An 11,477-nucleotide genomic window follows, 5' to 3' on the forward strand; every position below is an offset into this window, starting at 1 on the left:
CACAAAAATGATACCTAATAAACCAAGCACTTTAAAACTTAGCCATCTCTCTCCATAGAACACTAGCTAGTAGTTAGCACTAGCTAGTACCAGGCCATCCATTCTTGCTATATATCAGCATGATACGGATGTAGGGAAAGTTGATTGCTCAGTAAAATGGCAAGTCTTAGAAAAGACATAAGGTTTCACAAAGGTGGTGAAAGTGATATTGAGACTTCATAAATTATATCTTGCAGAATTAGACCATTTAACTATTGAGGAAAGAAGAAATCAAGGCTGTTGGTAGGATGGTAGATTAACTCCAAGTGAACTACCCCCCCACACACACCCTGGCACTAATGACTAATTATGTGTATTTAACCAACACTTCAAGTAGAGTGCCAGTTGCCCTGGATTTAATTTTTTCTGGTTCCCCATCCAGTCATCATCCCACTTTTCTAGGGATAAGATTCTGTTAAGCCTAGTGCTTTGAGTGGATTTCTACTACCATTTTGGCTTCCAAGTGTCTCTACCATTATGTTCTACCAGTTACTACTGTGCTCCAGCTGCTAAATTGGATCTCCTCACAGGAGCTTTAAGTGGATTTCTATTACCATTTTGGCTTCCAAGTGTCTCTACCATTATGTTCTACCAGTTACTACTGTGCTCCAGCTGCTAAATTGGATCCCCTCACAGGAATGATTACCTGAATGAAGCATGGTTTTGCCACATCCATATTCTGCTGCAGAACCCACCAGTTTTCCTTTTCAGGGCAGCTTCTCTGCTGATTGAATAAAGGCACTCACACTTTCCCTAGGGAGACCTGAGCAGCATATCTCTGCTCATTTCCCACTTCTATCCCCTTCTTAGCCATCCATAAGTTACTAAGATGTTGGAATGTCTCATCTAAGAGGTAAATTATTATGTGATCTTCTGAAAATGTTTTTATTTTTATTCATCCAATGCTGCATTCCCTTGTAGACAATTTTTGCTTTGCTGTACTTGCACTGCTTTCTGAAGATAAAAACAACTCCTTTGTGGCAAAGTCTGTGTCCTATCTGTTCCCTTCTTCTCTCCATGAAATAGAGGTGTCCCTCCCTGTGTTAGCTGACCACGTGCCTGTGGAGAGCCATTCAGCAGATGCAGGAGTCACATAGACAGCAGTGCCTATAGATTGAGGAAATGAGAATGATTGGTTTAGGAGGATGTGGGTGCGCTCGTGGCTGACGTATGAGCAGCACCAGGAGCCAAGAGAGAAACGCATGATCACCGCTAGAGAACAATAGAGTCCTGTATGGTTACATAAGAGTGCCACGAGGACGCTGCGTGCGCGGCATTGTGATTGGGCGAGAGGGGCGGGTGAACGTGCGTGCATAAATATCGCTGTGTGCTTGGTTGGCGGCGGCGGCCATTATTAAAAAAGAAGCTTGCCACTCACCTCGTCTGCGGGTCGTTCTTGCGGGCCGAGAACGACAACTGGTGCCGAAACCCGGGATCCCTGCCTTTAGACGCAGAACGAGGATCGAGGTAAGAGCAATGATAAGATAAAGAGTGCACCAATTACTGTCTGTTGACAGGGAAGCTCCCCGTAGACGATCGGACGTTAGGTTGCTTGTGACGTTCTACGGGGACGATAAGGTAAGTTTCCTCGGAATGGGGAACGATCTTGCTCACTTGGAGGACTCCTTAAAAGATGTCCTCAAGACGAACGGTACCCCCTTAAAGGCAAAAACAGCGAGGGCCTTTTTGAAAGAAGTAGAAGAGATTGCCCCCTGGTTTATAGAAGAAGGGCTCCTAAATGTGCCACAATGGGAAAACCTGGGTGAGGACTTAAAACGCTGCCCCTCTACATCCCCAGGGACTCTAGCTGTGTGGTCCTTGGTGAAGGTATGTTTGCAATCCCCCCGAGGGCCCTTGCAGCGAGCTGTACAACAGGGGGGCAAAGTCCTTGAGCAAATGAGGGAAGAGTCCCGTAAGGGCTCCTCCCGAGATTCTGAATCCGAAAGCGAAAGCTCAGAAGGGATGTCCGAACGCGAGTTACAGGAGATAGGAAAGATAGAGGCAAGTAACAAGAAAAGGGAATCTCCCGGTCTCCAGACAGACTTGGAGACCGTGAGGCAGCAACTTGAGGAAAAGAAGGCGGAATTGCAGAAGGCATTAGGAGAATTAAGAGTGCAGGGAGAAATAATGGCGCAGCTGAAAGCAGGGGCGGAAGCCGCAGTTGTGGCGCAGTCGAAATTAAAAACGGAAGTTACACCGCTTCCGCATTCTAGCCCCATGGCGCCACCCCATGAGTGGCCCCCGCCTTATAGGCCCAGCTGCGCCAAGACGTGCTATTGTTCGGGCTGTACCGCGGAAAATTGGAGAGAGGTCCTTGGCCCGGGAAAAGGCTTTTTTCCAGTGTTAGAAGATCAGAATCAGCAGAGGTACCACCAGCCACTAGATTTCAAGTTGGTAAAGCAGCTTAAGGAGGCAGTCAGCGCCTATGGACCCCAGGCAGCTTTCACTGTCTCCCTTGTGGAGTCGCTGGGAACACTTTACCTCACTCCTGAGGATTGGGCTAACTTGACTAGAGCGGTATTAAGTGGAGGGCAATATCTAGAATGGAAAATCCAAAATCAGGACAATTGTCAGGACACAGCTCGGAGAAATGCAGCCGCAGGTAACCCACAATGGAGTTTGGAAATGCTGACGGGCACGGGGCCATACCTTGGGGCCCATGTGCAGAGTACATACCCCCCTGCGGTGTATCAACAGGTAGCCACGGCAGCCCTCAAGGCTTGGAAGACTTTGAGAGGGGCAGGAGACCTGCAAGGCCAATTATCCAAAGTATTGCAAGGGCCTAACGAGCCCTATGCTGATTTTGTGGACAGGTTGATACAGACCGCAGGTAGAATGTTCGGGGATGTTGATACAGCAATGCCACTTATCAAGCAGTTAGCCTATGAGAATGCCAATAAATGGTGTAGAGAGGCTATCAGACCCTGGAGATCAAAGGACTTATCAGCCTACATTAAGGTCTGTAGAGATATAACGGGGCCTATAGTTCAGGGACAGGTTATGGCAGCGGCTTTCGCACAAGCCATGTATGGCCAGGAAGGAGTCCGCCCCAAAGGATGCTTTCAATGTGGCCAGGAAGGACACATTAAGAGGAATTGCCCGCAGCGTGGAACCCAGACTGGAAAAGCGTACCCAAAAGTACCGCCAGGAGGCTTAAAGCCTCAACGTTGCCCGCGATGTAGGAAGGGAAATCACTGGGCACATGAGTGTCGCTCCATGGAGGACACTGAGGGGAACCCGTTGCCTCCTAACAACTGGGGGAATTCAAAAAACGGGAGGCAGGGCCCCACCCCCCGGGGCCCGAATCAAATGTATGGGGTGGCAATGTCCCTACCTACCAAGCCGCGATGGGTTTTCCCACCCTCCGATCAGGGGAGTCAATCCACGCAGGGCCCAGGAGAGCCACAACAGGTTCCGCTGGACTTGACGTCTGTGCCACCACCCGAATGGTCCTAACGCCTGAAATGGGAGTGCAGGCCGTGCCATCTGACCTGCATGGAGGGCCTCCTAAAGGAACGGTGGGGCTCCTCCTTGGTAGGAGCTCCTCCACTATGCGGGGACTTCAGGTCCACCCGGGAGTCATTGATCCCGATTTCGAAGGGGAGGTTAAAATTTTGATTTCATCTCCGAGGGGTATTAACATTATAAATCCAGGGGATAGAGTCGCACAGCTCTTAATTTTGCCCAGCGATCACGAAAAAATATCCATCCACAGGCCAGGCGAGAAAAGGTGGCCTAGGATCCACAGGATCTTCCCTCGCGTGCCTTAACACATGAAAATGATGATTGGGCCATTTTGACGATCGCTTATCCTGTCACATTTGATAATCATTATCCCTCACACCCCCTAATTGGATTTTACAAAAATACACCCCTCATATGGCCCAAATCCTGCCGATTAGAGCCATTGGTTGATGCCCTCACGGTGTTTACAGATGGTAGCAAATCTGGAACTGGTGCCTACGTGGTGGAAGGAGAGATAATTCCGGTTGTTGTGCCATCAACCTCAGCTCAAAGAACAGAATTGTTGGTAATTATGTGTGTTTTACAAAGGTTTCAAAATCAACCTGTCAATATTATTTCAGACAGTAAATATGCAGTTGTAGCTACCAGATCTGTTGAGACTGCCATTATCTCAGCCAGTCAATCAGAAATTTCCTCCCTACTGATTGAATTGCAAGACCTCATTCTCTCTCGTGGTGCCCCTTTTTATATCGGACATCTCAGAGCACACTCAGACCTTCCAGGGCCTATGGCTAGGGGAAACCGAATGGCTGACACGGCCGCACGCTTTCATGTCTGTAGCGCCTTGGAAGACGCGAGAACCTATCATAAAAGGTGGCATGTCAATGCCCAAACTTTAAAGATGCGTTTTAACATCTCAAGAGCTGATGCACGAGACATCGTGAGGTCTTGTGGTAATTGTGTAACACATTTGCCTATGCCCTCCCTAGGGGTAAATCCCAAAGGGCTCTTACCTAACCATCTATTGCAAATAGATGTAACACATGTTCCTTCCTTCGGACAACAAAGATACGTCCATTTAAGTGTAGACACTTGCTCGGGGATAGTTAGCGCGACCCCCTTGCGAGGGGAAAATGTCAAACATGTGATGTCCCATTGCCTGTGCAGCTTTGCCTGCTGGGGAGTGCCAAAGCACTTGAAAACAGACAATGCCCCTGCTTACACTTCTGCAAGCTTTCGCGGCTTCATGGCCTGCTACAATATCCAGCATGTTACAGGCATACCATATAATCCTCAAGGCCAGGGCATTGTGGAACGCGCACACCTGACCTTTAAAACTACCTTGCAAAAAATACTAAAAGGGGGAATTGGAGAGGAATATCGTACACCCAATGACCTCACCAATCTGGTCACCTTTATTTTAAATTTTCTCACGGTTGACAAGGACGGCACTTCGGCCGCGGAACGTCATTGGGGCCAACAGAAAATGCAGCAGTCAATGGTGAAATGGAAAGATGTCCTTACTGGCTTGTGGAAGGGACCTGACCCGGTGCTTCGGTGGCACCGAGGTTCCCTTTGTGTTTTTCCACAGGATGCGCCTGCTCCACTTTGGGTGCCGGAACGCCTCACCAGGCTGGTGGCCGTGGAACCTGTGGAGGATGCTGGTGATGATGATGATAGCGACGACGACTGTCCTGCAGCCTGTTCCCATGAAGGCGGAGCCAGTTCAACTGTGGCCGAGACAAGAGACTGCCCAGCTTCAGGCCCTTCTTCAAATGGTTCAGCATAGAGTGCATTCTTCTCACCCGAACTCATGTTTGCTACTGACGCTTATTTTAATGCAACAGGTGTTGGCAGCCCAGGGCTCATTATATTGGGCATACGTCCCCGATCCACCCCTGTTACAGCCCGTGGGTTGGGATGTGAGTTCTATTCCTGTATATGTTAATGATACTGTCTTGCTAGGCCCTCCCTCTTCTGTTCACCTCCGGCCACAGCAGGCTGCCATATCTTACAAGGGCTATTCTGATGTATATCCCATATGCTTTGCGATGAAGCGCACAATACCACGCTGTTTGAGTGTTTCCCCGCGATCTGGTTATAGTGATGTGAGTATAGCTGGCCTTGACACTACCTATAGCACCATAGTGACTTCTGGTATAACCCCACGGGATATTCCACTTTGTGCAGCTAACTTAAGTATAGCTAAGGGAATTGGAGTACCCTGGAGGCTCTGCCTAGGACAAAAAGCTACTAGTACTCACTAGAGGATAGATTTGAGCTTTGGGATTGGGGGCCTATAATATCTTCCGGATGTCCTGAATGCCGTCCGAAAATACCCCCAATTCTCACTCCTCAACGTGGCTATCCGGTGCAAACTGAGATTTGGAAACTTATTGCCGCCTTTGGAGGCGCCACCCTCCTTGTTCCGCAAACCAGTAACGCTAAGACCATATTTGGATATGAGAATATTGGACTAATACTCAGATACCCCCAAGCCTGCGTGCCCCATCCATTTATGCTAGTTGTAGGAAACCTTACAGTAAAAAAGGAAAATGCCACTTATCATTTCTCTTGTTATAACTGTACCCTAACCAATTGTATTCGAGGAATGCTGCCAGGCGATGGATTATTAGTGGTAAAACAGCCCCCATTTATTATGATCCCAGTTAATATCTCCAAACCATGGTATTCTAACCCCGGCTTAGAGTTGTGGGAGCGTGTACAGGCTGCCCTAAGCCGACCCCGACGAGAGCTAGGATTATTGTTACTCGGGATAGTTTCCTTAATCACCCTAATTGCAACAGCTACCACAGCGTCTGTGTCCCTTGCTCAGGCTGTGCATACTGCTGATACTGTGGATCAGCTCGCACATAACACTTCTGCCGTGCTGGGAATTCAGGAAGATATAGATAAAAGGGTTGAAACCCGGTTAAATGCACTATATGATACTGTTAGATTTCTAGGGGAGGAAATTCAGAGCTTAAAATTGCGCACCAGGATCTGGTGTCATAGCGATTATCACTGGATTTGCGTAACCTCTAAAAAATATAATGCCTCTGAGACTTCGTGGGACCGAGTACAACGCCATCTCGAGGGGGTATGGTCTAACTCTAATCTATCCCTTGATCTGTTGCAATTACATCAAGAAATATTAGATATTGAAGAAGCTCCTCATGCCAAGTTAACTGTTGCTCAGCTTGCTGAAAACTTTGTAAGCTCCTTGTTTTCTCACTTCCCTTCCCTGACGCACGCATGGTATGTTGTAGGAACAATTATAGGAGTGCTAGTGGTAATTGTTCTTTTAATGTGCCTCTTGCCTTGTGCGGTTAAAATTATACTCGCAGAAGTTTATAAGTTAAGAGCCATCATACGTAACCATCAGCTAATCAACCGCGGTGGGTTCAGAATGTCATCTTGAGCGCCACCCAGGTATTTCTTGGCTCCGTCAGCGATTTGGTTAGTATGTTGTAACAATCAGTCTCATTCCTCAAAAACTGGACAGGCATAGGAGCCCTGATTATGTTGATGATTCTGGCTCAAGTGCTCCGCGCGACAACAATGGCTACAGCAACGGGCTTTGGTCTAAGCCATGACGGCTCTGGAGGCTGGCACCTCCCCCCCCAAATATGGCTTAGCATGCTGGATCGGTAGCCAAAGACGGGTAAGACTGATCCCTCACCATAGCAACCTAAGACAGGGGCTCCTCGGCCAGGGGGAGTACCCGATGACGGGTAAGCATGTGTGCTGAGGATTGGCAACCTAAGACAGGCACGATCCCTGCCGTATAAACAATAAAAAAGGGGGAGCTGTGGAGAGCCATTCAGCAGATGCAGGAGTCACATAGAGAGCAGTGCCTGTAGATTGAGGAAATGAGAATGATTGGTTTAGGAGGATGTGGGTGCTCTCGTGGCTGACGCATGAGCAGCACCAGGAGCCAAGAGAGAAACGCATGATCACCGCTAGAGAACAATAGAGTCCTGTATGGTTACATAAGAGTGCCACGAGGACGCTGCGTGCGCGGCATTGTGATTGGGCGAGAGGGGCGGGTGAACGCGCGTGCATAAATATCGCTGTGTGCTTGGTTGGCGGCGGCGGCCATTATTAAAAAAGAAGCTTGCCACTCACCTCGTCTGCGGGTCGTTCTTGCGGGCCGAGAACGACACGTGCCCATGCTGAAGATAGATGGCTAAACCCCCTTATAATTGGGTGGGTCCATTTGACTATAGTTTGGCCAGTGGGAAGTAAGAATCTTGCAGAAATTGTCTAAATGAGATAGGGCATATTTCTCTCTGTTCTCTTTCTGTTCTTGAGTGGAATATGGACGTGATGATTAAAGTAGTTCAGTCATCCTGGACCACAACATTGAAACAACAGGACAGAAGGAGCCTGGAGTTCCCTATGATTTTGGACCTGCCTGGCTATCCCTGGACTCCTTAAATTTTAATGAGACAAAAAAAAAAAAATTCCCATCTTATTTACCATGTGGATATTTTGAGTTTTCTGTCACTTAGCAAAATCTGATCCTGTATTACTAATTTACTTAGTGTCTAAAATGACAAAAAATAAGATATATTGATACTTCTATTTTAAGAGCAAAGAAACTCCCAAGTGTCTTGTCATTCTGACACCTCTATTTTCTAAAAGTGCCATTGTTGTGTTACTCAGGTGTGTATTTTTCTTGGATTTAACTTAAAAAAAATGTGCTCTAGTTTTGTAGTTACAATGGCTATTGTACATTGTTTTATACCTGATTGAGAACTGAATTCTAATGTTTTCAATTTACCTGCAGATTTCTTCCTTCCTTTTTTTTTTTTTTTTTTTTTTTTTTTTGGTGTATGCGCTGTTGCTTTTCTCCTCCTCATATTCCACTTGCTCCTTCTCTATAGAGGAAAACTTTTTTGTCAATTTTAAGAGAATCTCTTTCAAAAACAAGGAAATAGACCAATCTATGGGCAAATACCTGTGGTGCTACCATTTCAGCATTATGATACACCCCTTGAGGCTTCCCACTTTGCACTGGCAGAGATCAGGGTGATAAGCATACAAAGCATATAAGTGAAGGGTGGTTGATATCCACTCTTAATTCTGAAGTATTAAGTCCTGAGGATTCTAATGAATATATCCAATGGGTACAATTTCTTGTTTATCAAATACTTTTGTGTCTTTTAGCAATACTAGATGGACCCTGAAGAAATATCTATGCCCTTTGTGTTTCTGAACACCTCAAAGAATAGTTGGTGTATTATTCAATAATAGAAAGGTAGAAGTAGACTCTGAGTATGAACAAACTGTCCTGATGTATTTCTTCATCTTTTAACTATTGAGTACTAGGGAACAGTGGTTCCACATGGTGGACATTGTGCTTGGTTCAGTTTTAGTGCTGTGTCTGAGACTTTAGGGAAAGTTAAGAGCAGCATGACTAGTACTTCTCTTGTCATTGTGTGTGACCTTGTACTAAAAACCTCAGTCAGTGACAATGGATAGTGTTTTCCAACAATGACTTTGTAGAAATAACAAAATGTTCATTATTTGGATGATTACTTCTGAGAGCAACATTTGATAAAATAAGGGAAAAAAAAGAACACATAACCTTAAACCATAATCGGAAGAATTTTTTAAAAAGATTTTATTTATTTATTTATTTGACAGAAAGAGACACAGCGAAAGAGGGAACACAAGCAGAGAGAGAAGGAGAAGCAGGCTTCCTGCTGAGCAGAGACCCTGATGTGGGGCTTGATCCCAGGACCCCGAGAGATTGGGTTCTGAGCTGAAGGCAGACACTTAATGACTGAGCCACCCAGGCGCCCAGTTGAAAGAATTTTTAAGCTACCTTTGTGAGATGTAGCTATCTGGATATAGCTTATAACTTCTGGTCATTGACCTTGATGCAGGAAGGAAATTTAGAATACCTTGTACAGCTATGGATGGTGTGTCCTGTACTAGCCACTCTGACTTATCTTTGTTAGACCTACCAGGACAAGTTAAACACTCAGGTGAGCTCCTGAAACACAGGCATTTTGTACAGTTGTTTGGGTTGACTGCTACATAAAACTTTTTGAAGTTTGAAAACTTTTACAGTAGAATGATGAAGTCATTCAATGGGAATAAAAATAGTAACTTTGACAAAGAAAATGAAAAGATACTCAGATTTAGCTGTCTACTGGTCTGTGCTTAACTTCAGCTCTAGTTTCTAGTACACAAAGTGGAAGAAGTGAGGTGAGACTAGTGATTCTGGTTAATCTTTTATTTTTTTCAAAGTAGGTTTTATTTTCTTCATTCTTCTATCCATGAATTCCATTTAATTTTCTTTCTTTTTTATTGTGGTAAGAAGATTTAACATGACCTCTAACCTTCCAAGGAATTTTTAAGTACGTAATTCAGTATTGTTAACTGTAGGCACACTATTGCATAACAAATATCTCGAACCTATTCATCCTGCACAACTAGAACTATATGCCCACAGTGTGTAGGAATACAGTTGCATACTACATAGCAACTCCCATTTCTCCCTCCCCAGCCCCTGGGACCATCATTCTATTCTATGTTTCTAAAAGTTTGACTATTTTTTTTTTTAAAGATTTACTTATTAGAGCACACAGGCAGGGGGAGGGGCAGAAGAAGAGGGAGGAAATCTCAAGCAGATTCCAATTATCCACTGAGCAGGGAGTCTGATCTCACCACCCTGAGATCATGACCAAAACTGAAATCAAGAGTTGGCTGCTTAACCTCCGACAGAGTCACCCAGGCACTCCAAGTTTGACTCTTTTAGATACCTCATATAAATGGAATCATGCAGCCTTTGTCCTTGATGTCCTTCAGGCCCATCCATGTTGTCACAAATGGGAGGGTTTCATTCTCTTTTGAGGTGGATAATATTTCATTGTATGTATATGCCCCATTTTATGTATCTGTTCATTTGTTTAGGGATACTTATGTTGTTGCCATATCTTGGCTATTATAATTAATGTGGCACTGAACATGGGATTATGAGTATCTTATGGAGATTCCAGTTTCAACTCTTTTGGATATATATGGTTAATTTTTTATTCCTTAAATTCTGCTACTCATCAGATAAAGCTGCCTCCCAATATCCTGTTTTCTTCTACTTTTCTGTAGGTAGCAAACTGAGGCGAGAAGAGAGGATTACAATTCTTTTTTTTTTTTTTTTAAAGATTTTATTTATTTATTTGACAGAGAGAAATCACAAGTAGATGGAGAGGCAGGCAGAGAGAGAGAGAGAGAGAGAAGCAGGCTCCCTGCTGAGCAGAGAGCCCGATGCGGGACTTGATCCCAGGACCCTGAGATCATGACCTGAGCCGAAGGCAGTGGCTTAACCCACTGAGCCACCCAGGCGCCCCGAGGATTACAATTCTTGTCACTTTTCTTCAATCTCAGTTTTCCATGTCCTAATGCCTCACAGCTGTCACTTGAATCTACTGATCTCACTCTCAGGGAGAGAAAGTGTTTCTTCAGAATAGGGACATCAAGGGAAATCAATTTAGCAGTATTTAGAAGAATAAGACCTATTACACATAGATGGGTTTCTTTTAACATTATGGATTAAACTCAATCAAGTATATGGTAAGATATATCACAGTAAAACATTCTTAGTATAACCAACAACATCTTAGTTTTATTGCTATTTACTTTAAGTTTGTTATTCCCCTTTTTATAGGCCCCTTATAAAGCATCAAGATTTTATGGAATTCATAGTCGCTTTAAATAACGTCATTGGCTTTGGGGCGCCTGGGTGGTTCAGGTGATCCCAGGGTCCTGGAATCGAGCCTCGCATCAGGCTCTCTGTCTGGCGGGGAGCCTGCTTTCTCCTCTCTCTCTCTCTCTCTGCATGTCTCTCTGCCTACTTGTGATCTCTGTCAAATAAATAAAATCTTAAAAAAAAAATGTCATCATTGGCTTTCAACTACATATTAGCTCTGCTTACCTTTAAGATGATAAAGGAAACAAGACAA

General features: G+C 45.0%; 1 pseudogene; it reads right to left on the reverse strand.

The window, feature by feature from the left end:
* LOC131831178 (cytochrome b5-like) overlaps positions 1-1,391 on the reverse strand; it is a 105,073-nt pseudogene extending 103,682 nt beyond the window's left edge.
* Between the last annotated feature and the right edge of the window lie 10,086 nt (positions 1,392-11,477).

This window comes from Mustela lutreola, chromosome 5, assembly GCF_030435805.1.
Source record: "Mustela lutreola isolate mMusLut2 chromosome 5, mMusLut2.pri, whole genome shotgun sequence".
Taxonomy (NCBI): Eukaryota; Metazoa; Chordata; class Mammalia; order Carnivora; family Mustelidae; genus Mustela; species Mustela lutreola.